Raw genomic sequence first — 25,417 nt, forward strand, 5'->3', positions numbered from 1 at the left:
TCAACATCCTAATTTTTTTTTTTTTTTTTTTGAGATGGAGTTTCGCTCTTGTTACCCAGGCTGGAGTGCAATGGCGCGATCTCGGCTCACCGCAACCTCCGCCTCCTGGGTTCAGGCAATTCTCCTGCCTCAGCCTCCCGAGTAGCTGGGATTACAGGCACGCGCCACCATGCCCAGCTAATTTTTTGTATTTTTAGTAGAGACGGGGTTTCACCGTGTTAACCAGGATGGTCTCGATCTCTTGACCTCATGATCCACCCGCCTCAGCCTCCCAAAGTGCTGGGATTACAGGCATGAGCCACCACGCCCGGCCCCATCCTATTTTTTAAAATGACAAAAGACAAATGATGAATGAGAAAACAATTATAAATTAATGCAAATATGGAAAATGTTCAACATCATCAGGAAATCAAAGAAAATTAAAGTTTAAACACAAGTAAAATTCTGTTTTTAACATACTGATTTAGCAAATACTATGGCAGGCCAACACTTGGGTTAGAAAATTAAGAAGTAGGAGACTTAAGATAAATAAATTACATACTAGTATATTGTCATACAGTCCTTAAAAGTCTCAATTTTTGAAGAATATTTTGTCATATATAAAATTTCATGGCATAATTTTCAGGTGTAAAAGGCAGAACTGAACATGATATAAAACATCATCACAAAAGTAAAAACAATCTGTCCGGGGCAGTGGCTCATGCCTGTAATCCCAGCACTTTGGGAGGCCAAGTGTGGGAGGATTGCTTGAGGACAGAAGTTTGAGATCAGCCTGCGCAAGATGGCAAGACCCCATCTCTACCAAAAATTGAAAAGTTATCTGGGCATGGTGGAACATGCCTGTAGTCCCAATGACTTGGGAGGCTGAGATAGGATAATTGCTCGAGCTCAGAAGTTTGAGGCTGCTGTAAGCTATGACTGTGCCACCATATTCCACACTGGGCAACAGAGCAGGACCCTGTCTCCCTCTCTCTCTTTCTATATATATATAGAAATATATCCACATATCCATATACATATGCAAAAATATATTTGCATATGTATATGGATATGTGTGTTTCATGTGCATATTTTTGTATAGAAAGGCATACACATAACTGGAAAGAATGATAATATAACTTTATTCAGGATTACCTTGTGGGGAGAACTACCAGTGGTTTTATATGATTCTTTATAATTTCTTACATATATAAAATGTTCTACTTATTTTTATAATCAGAAAAAAACAGTTTACAAAGTACAATTTAATCATATTATATTCCTACTGATGGAGAAAGTGTCACAGTTAAATTTACAATGCTCCCCAAATATGATAATTTGTGCTAATGGGAATAAAAAGAAAATCAACTTGGGCTTCCAGTTGGCCTGAAGAGACCCAAATTTAGAGAACGTCAGTTTGATGAGCTCTGATCCCTGTGCAGCTGCCCCTTATCACATAATCAGAAAAAATTAACGAGGTTCCATTTTAAGAGAAATTTGTTTAGTCTCTATTTCTGAAGCACAAGCACATGGTAAGTGCCTAATAAATTCTTGTTGCAAAGAAATGAACTAATATAGATTTCTAATCTTTAGAGTTTTTTGCCCCATGGAACAATGTTCTAAGTATAGTAATTCTCAGCCTGAGGCCAAAGGCCTAAGAACCTGTGCTGTCAGTAGTATACATACTGGAGTCCAAAGTCGAGAGAGCCTGGAGCTCTGATATTCTAGGGCTAGAGATGAAGAGTGTCTCAGCTCAAAGAGAGAGAAAGAAGGGACAGGAAGAAACAGAGACAGAGGCAAGGAGGGAGAGACAGAGACTAACCCAGGGAAAGAAAGACAGAGAGAGACGAAGAGAGGGAGAGAGACACCGAGAGACAGGGACATGGATAGAGAGGGAGAAACAGATGGATATGGAGAGATAGACACAGAGAGGGACAGAGAGACACACACAGAGATAGAGATAGAGGAGAGAGATGGAGAGAGAAAGAGAGAGAGGAAACTCTTTTTTCTGCTTTGTGTTCTATCTGGGTCCCCAGCTGATTGGATAGTGTCAGTCCACATTGATGGTAGATCCTCCCCACTTAGTCCACCAACTCCCATGCCAATGTCTTCTGGAAACACCCTCACAGACACACCCAGAAGTAACAAACATGTTACCAGTTCTCTAAGTATTCCTAATCTAGTCAAGTTGACACCTAAAATTAACCATTACAAACCTGTTTGTCATCAGCTTGGCACCCATACACATCTCCTTAACCATACTTAATTTCCAAATGAAGATAAGAAAGTTACAACAGCTCCACCTAATGTGATGTAACCATTCTGCATACAGCTGAAAATGCAGTAATCCCTTCCCCGGAAGAGGAGGTCAAGTCCTTGGGTGATGTTGGCTTTTCTCCTGATATTCCATCACTTAAATGCCATGAGGTAAAATTAATACTTAAACACTGATAGAGAGGTCATCAATAGAGTGGTTCATATATTATATGCACTTTTGTGCTTTCCATGTTGAGAATGTTCTCAAACATGTTTGTGGTCAAAATTTCTGAGTCGATAACAAAGATACTCCAAGAACTCTCTCAACAGGAAAATATAAACCATCATATCATATATTATATAAAGTCAATATACCTTATGTTACATAATAAAGGAATAAGAGAGAAATGAAAACAAAGATATTTGCTAAATATATTTATTTATGTTTTATCTTGTACTAAATCTATTTATATATACACACAGATGTATTCTTAACAAAATAGAAAATACTCATGACAATGACAGTCCTCATTTCTGTGGCTGGTCACACCAGTCTCCTCTGGAAACACGCTCACAGACACATCCAAGAATAATGCTTCAGCAGCTCTCTAAGTCTTCCTTAATCCAGTCAAGTTAACATCTAAAATTAACCATTACAAGCACCGTGGATTAGAGAGAACAGGTGGCCATGATGTCAGGGGTCCATCCTAGCAACAAACACAGACAAGTCCTTCTTCTGAGGAGTACTTGGGTCTGGACTCTCTAAAGGCTTCTCTGTTCTTATATCCCAGGTGGTCCTATGTCCCTGAAACCCAAACAGCTGGAAGTCTCTAGATCAGTGTTCAAAGACAAATGCGTGAAACCTCTGGCACAGTTCTCTAAAGCAGAGTAGATCTCCCAAATCTACACAAACCATGAAGCAACAACAACTTGTAAGTGGATTACTGTTGAGAAGAATGCCTTTGAAGAGCAAAATGGATGTGATGAAAGAACATACCTCCCACAGCACAAGCAGAAAGGAGACAGGATGGAAAGTGAAATCTCATTCAGTAGGTGAAAAGCCTGCTGAGTCTTCTCTATAAAAATAATGATGATTCCAGTAATCATTCACAAAACCACAACTCTGGCCAAAAAAATAAAAACACTAAGTATGTGTGTGAGAAAAGAGAGGCCATAAAAACACAAAACTGGTTTGGGTTTTATGTTAAAGGAGCCTTCTTGAAGGAGTGATCCTTGTTGTTGATTCAGAAAATTTAACCACAAACATGTCCCTTTGAGAACATTCTCAACATGGAAATCCTAAAAATACAGAAATGGAAACTGCTATCTATCTATCCATCCATCTAACATCAATCTATATATCTGTCTATCATCCATCTATTTATCTGTCCATCCATCCACCACCTATCTATCATCTATCCATCTATCATCTATCTATATATTTGTCTATCTACCTATCTATCCATCCATCCATCATCTATCTATATATTTGTCTGCCTGCCTATCTAGCTATCAATCTATCTATCTATCTATCTATCAATTATCCATCCATCCATCTAGTCAGTTTATGGTTTTATATATAGCTTCATTTAAACTGTGTAGGGTAAAGCAAACTGCATGTGAAAGGACAGCTCTTGTCATAGGTGCGGAGGCTCATATGTGGCTTGTGGGTGAACAGGGGAAAGGGGGCAAAGTGGTTGAAATATGAGAGTTTAAGAGGGGCCAAGCTTTGGAGAAATGTGTCAGATGAGACTACAGAATATGCCTGGACTGCAGTTCTTGGTGTGAATCCATAGAAGCACCCACTACCAAACTCAGAGCTAAGGAAATGTCTTCCCTGTGGCACTGGGGCATCCATTTTTGTCCTTGGCATCTCCTTCCCATCACTGAATAAACAAACAAAGATTCATATCCCCTCTTCCTTTTCCCTATCACCCATCTTTTTCACGCTTGGTCCAAGAAATATCCAAAGACAGCAAGAGAAATAGGGAAGCTCATTTTATTGTTTTTAGCATTCACTTGGTTCCATTTCACTAGTTCTACCTCTTGAAATGAGAACATGAGGTTATCAATTACATCTCGGAGGCAGAGAAAGCTCAAGCATGTTTTTCCATCAAAGATATCATAATATTATTTGAAATTTGACAGCGTAGAGTTACTGTATGGGATTTCAAAATTTCCAAAATGTCCATCAAAAGTTTTCTTAAAGGAATCACATCATAGTTATTGAATCTTCCCCCATGTAATGAAAGAAGAAAACAACAAAAATATTACTTATAACAAATTTGGGGAGTTAGCAATGAAAACAAAAAAAATTACTTAAATAATATTTTCAAAGGACTAAGAAGAAAACTAGGCATTAAAGATTAAACTGATTCTAGATATTCTCATACAAGAGGACCTAGAATAATATTTGAAATAAACTACACAACAGTATTCTTAAAAAAAAAAAAAAAAGAAAGTTCACAAAGTTTTCTGATACTTCAAATGTGTGGTTTATAGATAGGAAATCAAAATGAGTTTGAGTTATCATTATTAGGCTCAATGTTATTAAATGTGCTTCACACACTTATCTTTTACATTTGTATGGTAATGTCTGCAAAGCTAAGGATTTTATTAGGCAATTGTTTTTTTATTTCTAGCAAGGAAAAAATGTCCTTTAAAGATAAATTTATCTTAGAGTCAAAGTTTGGATCTCAGGATAACTGGTCTGGGCCTTATTTTTAAAAGCAAAGAACATAAGTAACCAAGCAAGAAAATGACATCTGATTCATTATTGCAAGTGTATATTATATTGGCTATGCACTTAATCAATCCCACTCTGAATATTGGAATCTTGAAATAAATAACATTAACAGATGACTAATATAAACTGGCTCTCCATTCATCAGGTATGAAATATTACACAAACATACAGCAAAGCACCTCAGACTCTGGAAAGAAACTCCAAAAGCCCTAAGGACTCCCAGGACCAAAACAATCATAAAAATTTAGAAGTCTAAGCAAGAACCTAAGTTTTAAGTTACGAGAAAAGGAAACTGTGAAAATACTATTTATTATAATAAATGGTAAATTTCTACTATGCCATAACATTCAGAGTGAAATTTAATAAAACAGAGATAGAAAGTAGGATCAATTAACACAAGTATTATACTAACCATTCTTTGTCAATTGATTATTATTGTAAAATTAGAAGGCTGTGCCCTTAAATTATAAAATCAACCTAATTTGGGACACTTCCTTACTGTCTTCCAACATTTTATATTGAACATGATGAAGAAGTTGCAGTATAGATGGATCACTTCCTGATTGACTTCAAATATCATAATATTGTATTTGAAAACTGTATTGCAGGCTCACTCCTAAAATAGAGGATTTCCATAGATTCTATAGAACTCACTCCCAAAATGGAGGATTTAATATGAATTTTATATAGAAAAAACTATTCTCATAAGCAAGCTACCTCACAAGCAGTATAAACTAAGGAACTGCTATACTTATTAACCTATTGTCAGCAAGGGAGCTGAAGCCCATACAGGAAAATATGGCAGGAAATTCATGACCTTAGTTTAAAACTCTATAAAGAAAAAAAAAATACTTGCTGCCAGGCAGCAGATGTTTTTTCTTTCCTCCAGAATCTTGGGAAGGTTAACTGGAGACAATCTTTTAATAGATATTAGCCTTCACCCTATTTGAGGCTATAAATTAAACAAAACAAGGCTAAAGTTTGTGAAACCCCAGACAGGGTTAAGGATCTGAAACAGCCTTTGCAAAAACTGTAACAATGAGAAAAGTATGACAGTGAAAGAGATGTGACCTAACCAATTCCATCTTGCCTTTAACCTGCAGACTGCCCTTGTTAATTCCTGAACACAGACTGAGCTAACTATAGAAATGTACATGGAAACAGAAATGGTAACAGCCTTTTCCAGAAACAAACTCCATTCTTGCCTGGGGACCATACCACCTCTGTAGGACAGCAAATTCACCACAAGTTTAGAAAGTATGGTTCAGAAGCCCTGCAGTCAGAGGCCACAAGATTTTGAACCTCCCCAGTTGGTCCTAGGGATAATATCACTATTGTAACCTAAGATTGGAGTTCAAGATGTTTTTGAGACCCTGTGATCTGATGTACCTCAACCAGTTGTGCAATCTCACCCAGGCACAGGAGACAGCAAGAAAAACCCACTTTGGCCCCCTATTTCATCTCCAACCTGACCAATCAGCACTCCCCACTTCCTAGCCTGCTACCTGCCTTAAAAAAACCCAGCCTCCAAACGTTCAGAGAGACTGATTTGAGTGACAAAACTCTGGTCTCCCATTTAGCTGGCTCTGTGTGCATTCAACTCTTTCTCTATTTCTGTCTTGATAAATGAGCTCTATCTGGGGAAGGAGAATCCACTGAGGATTACAGATCATTCTTTATATTGGTGTCAGTTATTGGCTAAATCATATCAGAAAGTTGTCTTTTGCTTGTGTGACTGAAATTCAAAAAAATACAATTTTCATCAGTATTGTATTAATATGGCATTGGAACCATTTTTTTCATCCATGTATTCAGCAGTTATTTACTAAACATCTACTAAGGCACACTGTGCATTGTAGGGATACAGTAGTGTTATGAGGGGTTTGAACCAGAGCGATTCCATCTTGAGTGAGGGCTAGGAAAATGAGGCTGGGACTTGCTGGGCTGCATTCCCAGGAAGTTAGGTGTTCCTAGCCTCTAGATGTTTACTGTTAAGGGAACAGATTAATAATGTTTATTAAATAGACCCAGAATTGGGAGTGTCCTGATATCCCGATATCTTGAGAACAAAAGCATTCCTAATTTTGCTTTAAATAATGTAGATTCTTGTAAAATATAGTAATTAAGAAAATTAATTCTTTATCACAAATCCTGTAGAAGAGCACATCACCCCACAATCTTTTTTTAATCCTGTATATAAACAAGTACTGTACCTAGAGTGGACACGTTCCTCATCTTACCTTCGGAAACACCCTACTCTGTCTATGGAGTAGCTGTACTTTCGCCGCGTTACTTTCTTAATAAACTTGCTTTTGCTTTGCACTGTGGACTCGCCCTGAATTCTTTCTTGCACAAGATCCAGGAACCCTGTCTTGGGGTCTGGATTGGGACACTTTTCCTGTAATATTAGGATGCACCGCATGGTCTTGCCTTCATAGAGCTTTGCAATGTGTTTGCAAAGTCAGATATTATTTAAATAATCAATATTGGACAAATAATCATACAAGAAATAGTATAAAATTGCAAATGCAACAGAGTGCCTGGAGCATGGAGGGGGCATTACTTAGCCAAAGAGAGGAAGGAAGCCTACGGGAAGGAGGAGTTGGCTGGGGAGGTGGCCCCAAGGGGAAGAGAGCCTGGGTAGTAGGACAGGTTTTAAGACAAGGTGCCGGGCTGAGTGCAGTGGCTCATGCCTGTAATCCCAGCACTTTGGGAGGCCGAGGCGGGTGGATCACCTGAGGTCGGAAGTTCGAGACCAGCCTGACCAACATGGAGACACCCCGTATCTACTAAAAATACAAAAAATTAGCTGGGCATGGTGGCACGTGCCTGTAATCCCAGCTACTTCGGAGGCTGAAGCAGGAGAATTGCTTGAACCTGGGAGGCGGAGGTTGTGGTGAGCCAAGATCCTGCCATTGCACTCCAGCCTGGGCAACAAGAGTGAAATTCTGTCTCGAAAAAAAAAAAAAAAGAAAAAAAGGCAAGGTGCCTGATGGGGGAAAAAGAAAGCCAGGGGGATGCAGATGCAGGGAGGACCTGAGGGTAGGAAGAAATGTAGGAGGCTGACAATGGAGACCCACCCAGGCCTGGTTCTGAAATTCCACCTTCCTTCTAATGGGAAGCAATCGAAGGATTCCAATAGGGCCAGTGGCAGGGTTAGGCCTGGGTTTTGAGGAGGTGTCTCTGGCTGCTAGTGGTAAGAGGGAGACCTTGATGGGTGCAGGCAGACTACCAGGAACCCAGAGTGTTGCATACCTAAGAGATAAAGACAACTCAGCCTCAGGTGTCCAAAATACAAATAGACCGGTACACATGAAGAGACTGCTAAGAAACAAACGAAAAATGGCTCAGACTGTTTGCATTAAAGATCTTTGAGTCTAAAATAATTTCTTCCACTAAAATCTGTGCATCTCTTTGTTGTGGTGGTCACTGGTAGTTGTAGTAGTGGTGGTGTGGATCCCATGGCTAGACAGTGTAGAAGACAGTGTAGAGAGGTGTATACATACATATGCATAGATCACATTTCTTTTTACATCTGTACACTAAGAAAGGACAAGAATACACCACCCCACAATATGCCCCTTTCACATAAGAATTATTTTGAGTAACTGCAGACTCAGGAGAAGCTCTTAAAACAGAGTAGAAGTTACTGTTTTCTAAGAGAGATTTATATCTGTAAAGGAAATCTCCATTTGTAAGGGTTTCTCCTTCATGGTACTGGAAGAAAAGGAAGGCTGAATGACTAAAAACTCTTAGGGTTGGAGAAAGCACCAACTGAAATTTGCATAGCCAACCTTACCCTGGCCATGCCTTTCCTGGTTACTTCTCCATAACTGTCCCTTCCCACACCTTTCTTTCTTTCACTTATTTGAGATTTACTCAATATTCCCTGGGTATTGCCCAGATATACAGGCAGTATCCATGTTAATAAAATTCTATTTGTTTTCTCTTGTTTATCTGCTTTTTGTTACAAGGGTCTGTCCTAGATAAGAATTCAGAAATGGTAGAGGAAAAATTACTTTTTCCTTCCCTATGCAGTAATTCAGCTAAAGAAATCATGGCTAAGATGCAGCAGAGGGCATCCACAGACCTTAGCTAGTCTTTATGTAAATAGCTTAACATCTTTCAGCTTCAGTGTTGCCTTCTGTTACAAAACAGAACAGGTAGAGAAAGTAGTGGTTGTCATTGTTTTTAGTCACAGGAACTTCTGTCCACAAGAATGTCTAATAGAGATGAAAATCAGTGTTGTTCTAGGAGAGGTGGGTGGAATTAAATCTGTGACAATTCTCCCCCCAGGGCTGAAGAAGCTCCCAGGAGCAGCCTGAGAAACCCGGAGGGTTCCAACAGGAGCAGTTTGCCAAGCACTGCATATAAAGCCACACATTCTAGGTGCTTTCACTAGAATGGATGTAAAGATAGCAAATTAAGTGTTTGGCTGGAGTGTCTGTAAGATGTCTTCTTATAAATGCAATGCTTTCTTCCTTAGGAACTTTTACACACTATGTTTTAAAACATAGAACAAAGTTATTCTCAATTCTGAAGCCAAGGTATGCCTGCCAAGAAAAAGTAAGATGGGCTTTGTTGCTCTTGCTCTAAGTCAAAGGTCCACAGAGCCACAGCATCTGTGTTAATCCTCATTCTGCAAACCGAGCAGAGACAAACACAGAATGGGAAGTGTGAAATCTATCACTGTGTCTATAAATCCCGAGGCAACTCCAGAGATTATATTCAGTAGTGATTATGTTGTCATGTAAACCCTGTCTTGGGTAAAAGAAAGTAGAAGTTGAGAAGTTTGGAGGGTGGTACAGGTATTATCAAAGACAAGTTCTAAATGCACTTCTTGACAAAAATCTCCCACATGCTGAATACTACATAAAGAAGCAACGTGGGGGAGAGATCCAAGATGGCTGATGATTAGCAGCTCGGGCACGTACCTCCCAGTGAAAGCGCAAAGAACGAGAGGACGCCACATTTTCAGACGAATATTACTTGCTCACGGACCACGAGATTCCCAGTGGAGGAGCTCCACGGGTCGCCAGGGCGACTCTTGTGGCCGGCGTGGCGGTTTTGCTGGTGCCTTAGCACGCCAGTTCTTGGTGCAGAGTCCGGATATTCCCGGGCAGAAAAGCACCATCAATCTTAACACCGCTGTTTTGGCCAGCTCAGTGGATTGCTCAGATTTCGGCGCAGGGAATCAACAAGTTGGACGTCAGAGACCCAGTTAGAAAGTCGGTAATTATAAAGACGACAGACGGACAAATATATAATGAAGGGAAGAAACCAGCGTAAAAAGGTAGAGAATACTCAAAATCAGAATGCCTCTCCCTCTACAGGGGATTGCAATTCCTCATCAGTAACAGAACAAGGCTTAATAGATTACACCGGTATTCCAATAACAGAAGCAGGTTTCCAAACGTGGGTGATAAGAAACTTCTGTGAATTAAAAGAACTTATTCTAACCCAATGCAAAGAAACTAAGAACCTTGAAAAAAGGTTTAACGAAATGTTAATGAGAATGGACAATTTAGAGAAGAATATAAGTGAATTGATGGAGCTGAAAAACACAACACGAGAACTTCGCGAAGCATGCACAAGTTTAAACAGTCGAATTGATCAAGCGGAAGGAAGGATATCAGAAGTCGAGGACCAGCTCAGTGAAATGAAACGAGAAGACAAGAATGCAGAAAAAAGGATGAAAAGGAATGAGCAAAGTCTCCAGGAAATATGGGACTATGTGAAAAGACCTAATTTACGTTTGATAGGTGTACCTGAATGTGATGAAGAGAATGAATCCAAGTTGGAAAATACTCTTCAGGATATCATTCAGGAAAATTTTCCCAACCTGGCAAGGCAGGGTAATATTCAACTCCAGGTAATACAGAGAACACCACAAAGATATTCTTCAAGAAGACCAACCCCAAGGCACATAATTGCCAGATTTATTAGGGTTGAAATGAAGGAGAAAATACTAAGGGCAGCTAGAGAGAAAGTTCAGGTTACCCATAAAGGGAAACCTATCAGACTTACAGCAGATCTCTCAGCAGAAACCCTACAAGCCAGAAAAGAGTGGGGACCAATATTTAACATCCTTAAAGAAAAGAACTTTCAACCCAGAATTTCCTATCCAGCCAAACTAAGCTTTATGTGCGAAGGAAAAATTAAATCTTTTGCGAACAAACAAGTACTTAGAGAGTTCACCACCACCAGGCCTGCTTTACAAGAGCTTCTGAAAGAAGCACTATACATATAAAGGAACAACCAATATCAACCTTTCCAAAAATATATCAAAAAGCAAAGAACTTTAACACAATAAAAAATTCACATCAACTAATGGGCAAAACAGCCAGCTAGCATCAAATGCTGGTATTAAACTTACATATATTTTAATTGGATAAAAAGCCAAAACCCATCGGTATGCTGCATCCAGGCCCATCTTACATGAAACAATACACAAAGACTCAGAGAGAAGGAGGAAGATTTACCAATTGAACAGAGAGTAAAAATAAACTAATAAACAAAAAGCAGCAGATGCAATTCTCACCTCTGATAAAGTAGACTTTAAAGCAACAAGATCAAAAGAGGCGAGGAATGACATTACATAATGGCAAAAGGATCAATGCAACAAGAAGAGCTAACGATTCTATAGATCAACGAGATAGAAAATTAACAAGGATATTCAGAACTTGAACTCAGACCCGGAACAAGTAAACTTAATAAATATTTATAGTACTCTCCACTTCAAATACACAAAACATACATTACCACCTCACACCTATTCCAAAGGTGACTATATAATTGGAAGTAAATCACTCCTCAGTAATCGCATAGCATTTCATAGGTTTAAATTAAATATTGGTTGGCTGTTTGTTTGTTATCTTCTTCCCTTACTCCTTCCTGATTACATCATTAAGTATAATTATCAGTATAAAAGAGGTTTTCAATACCCATTACTAAATTGCATTCTAGCCTGGGCAAGAAAGCAATACTCCCATTCTCTCTCCCTCTTTCTTTTCCTTCTCCCTCCTCCCCATTCTCTCTCTCTCTTTCTCTTCCTTTTTTCTCCTTCCTATTCTCTCTCTCTCTTTAAAAAAAAAAAAAAAAAAAAAAAAAGAAGCAACGTGGAAAAGCAACATTGCAGCCTCCATGCTTATTTTATACATACAGTGATGTATTACATAATGATGTTTCAGGCAACGATGAATCATATATACAAATGGTAATCCTATAAGATTATAATGCCATATTTTTATAGTGCCTTCTAAGTTTAGACATGTTTAGATACACAAATAATTACCATTGTGTTACAAATGCCTGCAGTATTCAATACGCTCACATGCTGTCCAGGTTTTTAGCGTAGGAGCAATCGGCCATGCCATACAGCCTACGTGTATAGTAGGTTTGCGTGAGTACACTCTATGATGTTCACACAGTGACAACATCACCTATCAGTGCATTTCTCAGAATGTATCCCTGTCATTCAGTGATGTGTGACTGTATCACGTAACAAAGCAATAGGAATTTGAAAAATGCCTTTGCAAAAATTATGACAGTGAGAGAAATCTAACATAACTGGTTCTATCTTGCTTCAATGTCACAAGCTAACTTCCCTGGCTTATTTCTGGGTAGGCCAAGCCAACTATGGGAGCCAACTTAGTTTACAGTTTAACATGAAAGCAAGGATGATAATGTCCCTTCCCAAAACTATCCCTCCTTGTTTGGGGATCAAAACCACCTTTGTAAAACTAATGAACGGTCCCAAGGTTAGACTTGTGGGAGAGGCCTGCATTCTGTTAAGACCTATGCATAGTTACATGATAGCTAGTCATTGCTTCCTAACCTGCTTACTGCTCAGGAGTCATGTAGCTGGTGGTCACAAGATGTGTAATTTCCCTAATTGCCCATATAGATAACATCACCATTGTAAAACCTAAGACTCGTATGTAAGATATTTTTCAGATTTTGCATTCTGGTGGAATAGGTGATGCCACTCGGACCAGTGACCCCCATACAGCAACTGACTAGGCGCACAAAGACAGTTCTGATACCTCTGTGATTTCTTCACTGATGGTGCAAATCAGCCTTTCCCATTCTCCAGCCTGTTGTCCACCAAACTGTCCTTAAAAATCTCTGCCTCCACATTCTTGGGGAAGTGGACTTCAGAAATACCCGCCATCCTTCCACTTGGCCGGCACTGCAATTATTAAACTTTCTTTGCCATAACACCTGCTGTTCTCAATGCACTGGCTCTTCTGGGAAATGGGCAAGAAGAGCCCATGGAGTTACAATTGATTTATCATCTTAAGAGTAATAGTGGGCTGGGCGAGGTGGCTCACACCTGTAAACTCAGCAGTGTGGGAGGCCGAGGCAGGTGAATCACTTGAGGCCAGAAGTTTCAGAACAGCCTGGCCAACATGGTTAGACCCCAGTCTTTACTAAAAATACAAAAATTAGCCGGGCAAGGTGGCATGGGCCTGTAATCCCAGACACTTGGGAGGCTGAGGCTCGAGAATTGCTTGAACCCAGGAGGCAGAGGTTGCAGTGAGCCGAGACCATGCCACTGCACACCAGCCTGGGTGACAGAGTGAGAATCCATCTCAAAAAAAAAAAAGTCACAGTGATAAAGGGTAGCCAAGCACAATCCCCACAGAGTGGCAATCCCACCACAAATGGGAACAGAATCTGACACACATCATGAGAAGAACAGGTACCCCTGATTCAGATAAGCAAGAGTGCACTCTTAGGAACTGGTTCTGTAGAAAATTCAAAAACTGGTCAGGTGCGGTGGCTCATGCCTGTAATCCCAGTATTTTGGGAGGCCAAGGCAGGCAGATCACTTTTGCTCAGGAGTTCGAGACAACCCTGGGCAACATGGCAAAACCTTGTCTCTACCAAAAATACAAAAAATTAGCCAAGTGTGGTAGTGTGTACCTGTTATCCCAGCTACTCGGGGGGCTGAGGTGGGAGGATCACCTGTGCCCAAGAGGTGGAAATTGCAGTGAGCTGAGATTGCACTACTACACTTCAACCTGGGCAACAGAGTGAGATCCTGTACCAACTGGTTCTTTCTTCTAATCCAGAATCCATTCAAGGTTCAGGTATGTTGTTATATTTCTTAGCCTTTTGAAACCTGGAACAGTCCTCCAATGTTTCTTTGTTATTTATGATATTGACTTTTTGGAAGAATCCAGGTAAGTGGTCTTAAATCAAACTGCTACATTATGCATTGATCTGCAGTTTTGCTGCAATCTGGTTCAGGTTGAACAATTTTGGCAGGGGCACTAGACAGGTATTGGTGCATCCTTACAGGCTCATATCAAGAGGTACATGAGGGCTGAACTCTGATCTTCTTTTCTTACTCAAATTCCTAAGGGGTCTAGGAAGTCATACCTTACAAACCATGAAATCTCATTAAATGTGGCTTTTTTTTTTTAATTAATGTGGTATAATGTGGCTTCCTTTCCAACCTGACTAGTATGGCATCACATAACAGGTAGTGGCCTCCTTATCTAAACCGTTCCTTTCCACCGACTCCAAGTCGTTAGATAAAACTTAACTCTTTCAATCAATTGCCAGCCAAAGAATCCCTAAACCCACCTATGATTTGTAAGCCTCTGCTTTGAGATTTCCCTCATTTTTAGGTTGAACCAATTTTACCTGAAATTCTGTAACCCAACCACACGGGGTGCACTCTCTCAAGACCTCTTGAGACTGTTTCCCCAGGACACAGTTACTCATATTAGTTCAGAATAAACTACTTTAGATATTTTGGCAGAGTTTTTGTTTTTTTCATCATCATACAAGGTTCCAGGCACCCTGCAATCAATCAATACCTGGTTGTAAGTTTCAAATTGCTGCATTTCCCCTCCCCATTTAACTTTTTCCCCTCCCCTCTTAACTTTTTCTCCTTTATTTTTTTCTGAAACACACAACAGTAACAATTTTCGCGGTTGAGATTAATAACTTGATACTAAAATGTGCTTCTTATCATCCATATTCGTTACCTTAGCATAGCCTTATTAAGCATCACAGTCCACTTGAAAAACTTCTTCATCACCATCAAAGGATTAAAAATGAATTACTATTCTGGTATATGCTTATGCAAAATTAAGCCAAGAGACTTCTGATAGGCTCCTTCAAATAAAATGGCATGCCATACAAAGGAAATTCCTTTTTTCAGTTTCATAATAAAATTATATTTTCCTATGACTAAACCTTTGCTTTGTGGGGGGACAAATCTGGAAAACTACAGACTATATAAGTGTTTTCCTGACACTCCCCAAAGTGTTCATCCATTTAGGGGAGGAGGAGAGTTTAATACTCTGTATACAAGAACTCTGAATTCTGAATTGTGAAGCACATTAAAATACCTCCATGAGGATGGCTTCATGCTAGTAAGACAGAATGGACACTGCTATTAGGTATTTAGAAACAAATATTTTAACCCCCACTGCAACACTCACATTTTACCTCAGAACATTAAGAAAGGATAATGAATGCTGTATTCATTTATCATGAATTAATCATGAACGCTTTCAGCTACATATTTTTAATTAGCTACTGTGTCTGTCAATTTTTTCAGAGCCCTTCTAGCTGGGTCTAGAGAATGTCATTCTCTCCTGTAGACTAAAATGACTGAAAAAAAAAAAAGGTACTTAAAGCATTTCCCTGAAAAATGTACAGTTTCCAGAGGAATAAAAAAATAAAACCCTACTTAGCCGGTGCTAAAGACTTTGAAAGCAAGGTCAGAAATTCAACCCAGCTCATGTATTATCAATGATTTTAGAAAATAAATTATTCTTTAAAATGCCCAAAAAGTTTGTTTCTGAAACAGAAAAAAAGGAACACACAATCCTTTTAAAGAACAAATTACAGAAATCACAATGGAAAAGGAATCTGTTAAGCTGCTCAGCATTAGGAATGAATACAAGCTGCGGCTTTAAGCCTCCACGGATGTTGCTTCCAGACGGAGAATCCTCTGTTATGGGGTTTAAATGTAACAGAAAAAAAAAAAAAACCTAAAAGGTCATTGTCTTTTTGTTCTCTTTAATTCTTATTCTGATTCATATACCTCAAAGTAAAAGACCATTGACTATTCTAGGAAGAAAGATTAAGTTAAAGCCTCTTGTTGCAGCCAGCAGAGTTTGTCACCCTCAGCGCCACTGACATTTTAGATTTGTGAGGAGCTGTGGGACGCACCGTGAGATGATTAGCAGCATCTCTGGCCTCCACCTACTACATGCACCCCATTCCTAAGTTTTCACGACCAAAAACGACTCCAAACTTTGCCAAATTCTCTCTGAATGGCAAAGTCTACCCTGACACAGAACTACTACCATCTGTAACCCCTTAGTCTGAAGCTGCCTTCTGAAAATCATTACATCACCCTGCAAGCCTGCTCTCAGCTCCCACTGCCCTGGCTGGCAGGATCATCCAGGTCTTCACCACATTTTTCCCAAAACAGGGGTTGTCTCTTACTTTTTACAAGCACCCTATGAAACTGCATTTCATACTTCATCCCCCCACCCTGTCCATTTTTTTTTTTTTTTGAGATGGAGTCTTGCTCTGTAGCCCAGGCTGGAGTGCAGGGGCATGATCTTGGCTCACTGCAACCTCTACTTCTCTGGTTCAAGTGAGTTTCCTGCCTTCTGAGTAGCCAGCATTACAGGTGTGTGGCATGACACTGGGCTAATTTTTATATTTTTAGTAGAAACGGTTTCACCATGTTGGCCAGGCTGGTTCCAAACTCCCGACCTCAGGCCATCCTCCCACTTCAGCCTCCCAAAGTGCTGAGATTACAGGCCTGAGCCACCAGGCCCAGCTCCTGAAGTCACTTTTTACAAAGGAAGAAACTAAGGCATGCATAGGTGAAACAGCCTCCTGGGAACACACTGCCAGCATGGGGTGGGATGGAATCCCTAGCCCTGGGTTTTCTGACTTTAGGAGTCTTTTCACACTGATTTGAACCAAATATCTCCTCTGAAAGCATCTTCCTGCCCATTTCTTTGAGCCAGCTGCTATGGAGACCATAAAATGTTCTGAATGGCCAAGTACTGTGCCCCTTGGTGTCCTGATAGAATAGTGCCATAGGGGTGCAGATACGTCCAAGAATGGGCATAAAATAACAGGGATTCTCCCTTGCAGGGGCTTTTAAAACTTTCCCTCATCCACCCCAAAGACTTTCACCATGCACACTTACCTTCCACCAGAGAAAAGAGCTCTTCCTGCAGAGAGGAACCATGCTCTGCCCCTAAGTCCTCACCTCCACCAGGGGGAGGAGCTCCTCCTGCAGGGAGAGGCCTAGGTATGCCCTCAGCCCTCATCTCCACCAGGTGGAAGAGCTCTTACTGTGGGGAGAGACCCCATTCTGTCCCTCAGGTATTGCAGCAGCTGATCAGTTCAGAACAGGTGTACTGTGAGCCTTCTCATTGTGCTATGGTTCTTTACCTTTGCTAATTCGACTAGAGCCACCTCAAGGTTGCAGTGGATGCATGAAATCATTTATAAACCCCCACCCCTATATTCCTCTAGACTTGCCACATGCAGGCCACTTGCTTATGCTCATCAGATTATGCACGCTGCCCCCACTGGCTCAGCACAGTCTTTCTATATAAAAATATATTTGCCCCACAGATGTTCTCCTTTGAATTTCTGATGGAAAGTTCTTTCTGAATGAAAGATAGCTGCAATAGCACCATATTCATGTCATCCCTGCAACATCAGAACGTCCCGAACACCATTATCAAGGTCACACATACCACTATTTGACTTCGACAACATGGTCCAGGTGAGTCAAACATGTGAGTATCAGGGTGAAGATACACACACATGCACCTCTCATACTTACGTTATGAACAGTTGAAGACGATCTTGCAGCAATGTCCTCAGGAAGATCTTAACTTACTGAGACGACCATGTGCAGGTTCAGCAACTCAGGGGCTCTTAGCAGAGTCAAACTAAGGGCATCGGGCTCTTCCTGTGAATTCATTCAAAAGATAAATAATCACACACTAGGTAATCATATATTGACATACTTAAATGACATGAGCTTTTTTTTTTTTTTTAGGGTCTCACTCTGTTGCCCAGACAGTGGCATGATCATGGCTCACTGCAGCCTCTACCTCCCAGGATCAAGTAATCCTCCTACGTCAGCCTCCCAAGTTGCTGGGACTACAGGTGTACCACCACAGCTGGCTAATTCTTTTAACTATGGTAAAGATCGGTTCCCACTATATTATCCAGGCTGGTCTTAAACTCATAGGCTAAATGGAGCCACAGCCTGACAAACTGTTGGGATTATAGGTGTAAGCCACTGTGCCTAGCCTCATGAGCTCCTTCTTTACTACAGCAGGGTTTCCTAACCCCCAAGACTGTTAGAAGCCAGACTGAACAGCAAGAAATGAACAGCAGGTAAGCCAAGCTTCATCTGTATTGACAACCGCTCCCCATCACTCATATTACTGCCTGAGCTCCACCTCCTGTCAGATCAGCAGTGGCATGAGATTCTGATAGGAGCACAAACACTATTGTGAACTGTACATGCAAGGGATCTAGGTTGCACACTCCTTATGAGAATCTAATGCCTGATGATGTGTCACTATCTCCCATCACCTCCAGATGGGATCATCTAGTTGCATGAGAACAAGCTCAGGGCTCCCACTGATTCTGCATTATGGTGAGTTGTATAATTACTTCATTATATATTACAATTAATAATAATAGAAATAAAGTACACGATGAATGTGATACACTTGCGTCATCCCAAAACCAACCCCCTCCCTGTCCATGGAAAAATTGTGTTCCACAAAAATAGTCCCTCATGCCAAAAAGGTTGGGGACTGCTGATCTAGAGGATTTCTCTCCCCACTTTTCTTCTTTCCACTCTCTGCCTAACTCCTACCCATCCTCAGGTCTTGACTTACACCACTGCCTCAAGGAAGCCCTCCATCATTACCTTATATGAAGCAGGCTCCCTCATTGTTGACTATCATAGCACCTCTTTTCTCCTGGATGGCAATTCTTACTACTTGCATAAGGGATTCATTTATTTCCTGATTTATTCCTGTGGCAGTTGTCCTTTCCACAGCTCTAAGGATTAAGAGGGCAGAGACCACATCTCATTTGTTCCCCAAAGCAAACGTACTCAATAGATATTTTCTAAATTGGGCAGGGTTTGCACAAACAATGGCCCACAAGAAAAATCCGTCCTGACACCTGTTTTCTTGGATGTTTACACGTTTAAATGGTTGAAAAAAGGATATTATTTTGGGATAGGTGAAAACTATATAAGACTCAAATTTCAGTGTCCGTAATACAAAGTGTATCAGAACACAGCTGCCTCTACTCCTTTACTGCTTTTGTGCTACAATATCAGAGTTGAGTAGTTGTGACAGGTACTAGTTGCCCCTCAAAGCTGGAAATATTTACTATCTAACCTTTTACAGAAACAGTTTTTTGACCTCTGATACACAGTCCCAGAAATGAATAGAAAATGGTCTCAGAAAAAAGCCAAGAAGATAGCTTTGAATCTTTTGAAGACTTTTCTTTTAACTTGTTGACATTTAGACCAAAAAACTAGTATGTGTCTTCAACTATTTATTAATGTATAAATCTATTGTTTATGCTTTGAAACATGAAGTATAATCCCACTTGGTAAAAAATATTCAGAAGAGAACATCATATTAGAGAAAAAATACTATTCCATATAGATTTTCATAAATGTGAATTTTGCTTTATTGAAGTTAGGCTTCTAGCGACAATTTCTGAGGTTCAATCAGAGTCTCAGAAATGTTATTTTTCCCCCCCAGAGATGGCATTTGAAACTGTAATCAATCTTCCAGTATGGCTTTTCATGTTAGATTCTTGTTGAAATGGAATAGTGTGCTGTCAACATTGATCCTTAACCTCCCACTGCAGGAATGACAAAACCACTGGGCAGGGTCGCCCCTTCTGTTTATTCACCATGACATCATTGGGTAAGACTAAGATTGCATGGTTGTGGGTTTGAACAATTGGGTGACTCTCCTTGTGAGGTAAAAAAGATTATTTTCCCTTTGTCCTCACCTTTTATCTACAGAAAATAGATTTTAAGGTATCAGCAAGGAAGCTCTTTGACCCATACTTGATACTCAGTGCTTACCAACCCCCCAGTGAGAAATGAAGACAAAGAACATATCTGAAGGGATTAAGTCACAATGCCTATCATAGTGGTACTGCCACTACGAGCCTATACTTACAGAATGAAACAGCACAATGGAAAATCTAAAGGCCCACGTTCCAAGGACATTTTTCAAGTTAGTATTAGATGGGTTGTCACCCAGGAGTAATTTTACCCCACCAGGAACAGCAGGTAATATGTAGAAACAGGTTTGGTTATTGCAAGTGTGGGGATGCTAATGGTAGCCAGTAGGCAGAGGGCAGGAATTCTGGTAAATATCTTACAATATACAGGGCAGGCCCCACCACAAAGAACTATCCAGCCCAGTGCCCACCCTCAATCAACAAAGAATGGTCTTCTCCCAAGTGTCAATAATGCCAAGGTTTAGGAATGCTATGTTAGATCCCTCATCCAATGCTTATTAAAGTGGGTGTGGCCACCAGCACAGGCAAATAGGTTTTAGAGGTGGAGGGAAATGGTACCCAGCTGATTCAAACAATCATACCTTGTAACTATTTATGGTGGTTCCTCTGTTACTATCACAAGTTATATGAAAATAAGTCTCTTCTGATAAAACATATAATCCAAACCATAGTCACAGAGCAAGAAGACTGAAGAAGATAAAGAGGTTAAGTCTGTTTTATTAAGAGGAACCTACATTCTGATTTGTTTATGTGTTCAAAAATAATAAGCATGCATCTTTATCCTCTTGAGTCTCTGTTTATCTATAATCTTCATAACTGTCATTTGCTTGGCCTTTTTTTCTTATTTGCATGCCCCCTCCAAATGAAGTTCCAGTTGTACAAGACTGAAAATGATAATGATCTAAGAATGGCATGGGGTCTGCCATCCATTGTCCATAATTCTGAGACACAAAAAGCCCTGAAAAACAAGTGATTTTTGTAATGCCCATTTTTGTTTTATCGAGCAGCAAAACCCAAACTGAAACGACTTGAGGCATCAGTTTTTCTCAGCCCACCAGCTTCTGCTGTTCATTAGTATTAGAGTACTTCGTTGTGACTTCAGGTTTAATGGCACAGGTTTAATTTTGACTGTGAAAATGTCAAAAAGAGTGAAAGACATCCTATGTGTAACAGTGAGAAGAAGAGAACATATTTGTCCTTAGCCATACCTCAGGCAGTGTAGTTATTAAGGAAGACTGTAGTATATTTAGAAAGACAGGAAATAAGTGGAAAGATAAGTTGTTGAAATTTGACTGATTGGTTTGCCATAGGGTGAACCACATCCCAGTGTGTACAGGACTGATGAGGTCCAGTTTTCAAACTGGGACAGTCTAAGGCAAACTAGGGTGAGTCATTTACCCTACTTTCTCATGAAAGCTTCCAGAACATTTCATGTAAAAGTAAATGCTAAAAACAACTGTGAATATTCAGGAGACTGACTGAAGAAATTCACAAGGCTAAATGGTAATCCAGGGTGAAAAAGTGGATTTTGAAAAGGAAGACATAGAATATGGCGTCGAGGAATTTACACAGAGAACATCCTTGATGGGTGCTATGGTAGGAACGTAGATATCAACGGAAGACCCAAGTCTTCCTCTCCCAGCTGCTACTGGTAGCTTTGATGGCTGACACATTTAGCAAAGTCTGTCTCTGGAAATTGGCTTTGGTCAAAGAGAACTGCCTTTTCCAAGGGGACAGCATCTCCTTGCTTTAAGGTGGGAAACCTCGGAGGGACTTTCCTGGCTCCAGATTTCCCTTTGAAATGAGCTGAGGTCTTTGTTGCAACAGCTGTGCTGCTCAACTCCTCCCTTGGCCTCAATTTCCTTTCTTCACTCTCCTGCAAGTGTTGTCCCGCAGGAATACACTCTCCCTCAAAAAAATCTTTTGAGCACCTCAGAATCTATTTCCTGTGACTTGACCTAAGATGATATTTGGTTTTTAAAAAACGGTTTATTCCTGAAAATATTTACAATGCTGATCAAATAGCCTCATCTTGCTGGTCAGATAGCCCACCTTGCTACTAAGCTATAATCCTAGAGAAACTCTAATGTATTCTTATGTCATGCATTCTTGACATATGTGACTCCATCTTGGAAGAAGACTCCATCTTGCTTTTCAAAAGGCATCCTCTCGATAGGACCAGATGTTCACCCAATCAATACAGACTGTACCCAACCAGATGAGGTTGTAACCCTTTACTGTCACCCCTCACCAGAGGACTCAGGGGGATAAAAGAGCAGGACTTCACCAGTTGCACATGGCTGCCTCACTAAACCCCATCTTGCTGTCATTCATGGTTACCTTCAGGCACCTGCCACTGGAGGCTCTGCCCAAATCAAGGCCTCTTCTTTATAAGACATGGGAGATCATCCAGATCCACCCAGGACACTCTCCTTGTCCACATCACTCTCCATGGACTCGTTCATTAAATCTTTTTCCTTTCCCCTTTATATGTATGGATGTTAAATGTTACTTTGTTTGTTGTAGACTGTTTAATCTAGAACATTTATATATTGATTAAGTACACTGCCATGTTTGGTTTGCAATATTGACTATTGTAAATTGGCTTGAGCCTGTGTGTCACTGGCTCTGGCTACCAAGTGAATGGGAAGTACTAAGAAGTAATAAAGGAATACTTAGTACAAAGGAGAATTGCCTCTTGTTGCTTTTATGACTGAAAAAGCATTTCCACAAGTCCAACCTTGTGGAAAGACACAAACATGTGCAGACTTTGTTGTCTGATTTTGTGCCATTCACAACACCTAACAAAAGCCAATAGGAGGGAGGTTTGTAAGCTCAGATTGACAGTACTTGTTTGTGTCAACACTCCAGGCAAACACAAAGTAAAGTTGTCCATGATTGGAAAAAGCCAACATCCCTGATGATGGAAATGTTAACTCAATTTATCTATTCATCACCATGCAAATAAGAATTTCCTAAGAAACATTTTTCCAGTAATCTAATAAGCATACCAATAGCAGACAATCAGAGCTAACAGAAAATCATAAAATAATACAGTTTCTGGAGTGTTTTCCCTCCTTCAGACTTCTTTTGAAATAAAATGTTTTAGGTACTGATCTTTTCCTCAATATGAAATGTATTTAATATAACCTTATGACCAAGGAATTTTGCATTCCATCAAGAGTAGATGTGCATTTTCTTTAACGCTGTTAGCCATATACTGATAAGTATGAGAATAATAGTAATAATAATAATGGAATTGTGAACCACAGTGAAAAAAAAAAGTCATACAACAGGGGTCACCTAAGTATGGCCCATGGGCCAAACCCAGCCTACCACTTGTATTTGTAAATAAAGATTTACTGAAACACACCATGCCCATTCCTTTCTATATCTACTTTTTCACTACAAATGCAGAGCTGACTGTATCCTCCACAAGGTTGAAAATATTAACTACGTGGTCCTATACAGAAAATGTTTGCCAACCCCTGACCTAGATGATAGGGTTAGAATGTGTAATCTGTTCATTGTTGGCCTCAAGAATGAATGGGTAAGACAGTTCATTCAACTAGAGAAAATGCTCTGAGAGAATGCCAGGTTCACAGGGCAGATGGCAATGAGAGAAGTCTTTTAACGAGTCATTTTCACATTGCCATTTCATCCTTGGAGATGTTCCTTGATCATTCTTGTCTGGTCTTCAACACATGGCCAACTCAGACACAATGAGAGACCCTATGACAGCCCTGATGCAAACTCTTTTCAAAAAATCCAAGCATCCAGAGGTCACGGATGTATGTTGCAAGTATGTGTAAAGGTATTTAACATATTTTGAACTGTCTCTCTCTGATATTTTACCTAGAAATAGGAAGTGCCCAAGGTATTGATGGTCTGTCATTGCACAATTTAACTTACCAGTACATTACTAGAAAAATGCATTTTAATATACCACTTGTGGCCTTCTTGTATCCCACTGGGAGAAATATTCATACATTTTTCTGCAGAAATATTAATGTATTTGATTATCGAATGTTGCCCTCACCTGCTGAGGGTGTCTAGGGAGGTACAGTAAAGGCATATATTATCTTACTAAAATATGCGTAACTGAATTCCAGAAAACACCTGACTCTCAGGGTTTCAGATAAGATATTTGGGATGTATATCAATATTTAGCATGTGTTACTCAAGACTGTGGAAATACTCTGAATTTAATCAGAGCGGGTGTCAAAGTGTCACTCTATAAATGAATAACGTCTGGAATTATCAGACCAAATCACTCACATTCCTGATTTACATAAGCCCTGTCTTGCGGGAGTAAATTTTTAGTTGGCAATGTAAAATGATTTTTTTTAAATTCCAGGTGATTATTTCATTTTGCACGGTGGAAACTCAGTAATGTTGCAGGATTTATTTCAAGGCTGGGTTTATTTCAAGACCACAATCGAAATTGCCAGAATTTTTGGAAGTTGAACCTAACTATAAAATGGCATTGATGCCTAAAATAGAACCAGATTTGAATTTATAACAAAGCAAATTCCCTAAATCAGCTAAACATAATAATGTTGACCCAATAACGGAGAAGAATTCCAACCACAGAATTTTCTTCTGCTGCTTCCTTGTGCATTGGGGATAGTTTCAAACTGACCAGTAGGGCAGCAAAATAGGGTGTTTGTGCTGTGTGTCATCACATCATATCTCTGTGAGAGTCTTTTTCTTTGATAAGGACACCAGTCATATTGGATGGGGGCCCACCCTACTCCAGTATGACCTCCTCTTAACTTTACTAATTACATCTGCCATAACCCTGTTTCCAAAAATGGTCACATTCTGAAGTCCTGGGAATGACATGATTTTGGGGGGACTGTTCAGCTAATTGCTAGCTGAATTGAGGGAACTGATGTAAGGTCCCTTCTGTAATAACTCATAGAGGTTCCCAGATTACCCCTCACAGAGTCTAGGGAGGTAGGGAAAGGGAAGGCAAAGCTGATTCAGAGCTCACTGTCTTTTGTCATATGTGAGAGTTGCCATAGATTTTCTCATTTCTATCATTTCTCAAAGCAGCATCCGTAAATCAACCCCAGGGAGCTTATACAATCCATGTGCACTTATTGTTGTTCAAAGCACTTTCCTATCCAATATCCCATCCATCGCTCCAATAACAGGTTGTGTTTATGCAGACACTTACGGGCACAAGGACCAGAGTGGTGAAAGGTCAGTTGGAATGGTAGAATCCATTTCTGCTTGTAGTTATGTACCCGGCCTCAAAAGCTATCCAGGAGGCCTTGCTGCAAGTTACAGTCACCCCATGATAAGGAGTATCTGACAGCTGAGGCCAGGGGAATAGAACATGTTCAAGAGGAA

General features: G+C 40.1%; 1 protein-coding gene across 6 annotated transcripts in view; it reads right to left on the reverse strand.

Annotated features, from left to right (window-relative positions):
* The window catches only part of STS (steroid sulfatase), a 527,011-nt gene that overhangs the window by 469,923 nt on the left and 31,671 nt on the right, over nt 1–25,417 (reverse strand). For all 6 annotated transcript variants that reach the window (XM_064364536.1, XM_064364537.1, XM_064364538.1 and 3 more), the window contains exon 5: nt 17,826–17,954. The gene's annotated coding sequence lies outside the window, so the exon portion shown is untranslated. The remainder of the gene's footprint in view (nt 1–17,825; nt 17,955–25,417) is intronic.

The sequence above is a fragment of the Aotus nancymaae genome, unplaced genomic scaffold (assembly GCF_030222135.1).
Source record: "Aotus nancymaae isolate 86718 unplaced genomic scaffold, 86718_ANA_hifiasm-v0.15.2.pri h1tg000058l, whole genome shotgun sequence".
Taxonomy (NCBI): Eukaryota; Metazoa; Chordata; class Mammalia; order Primates; family Aotidae; genus Aotus; species Aotus nancymaae.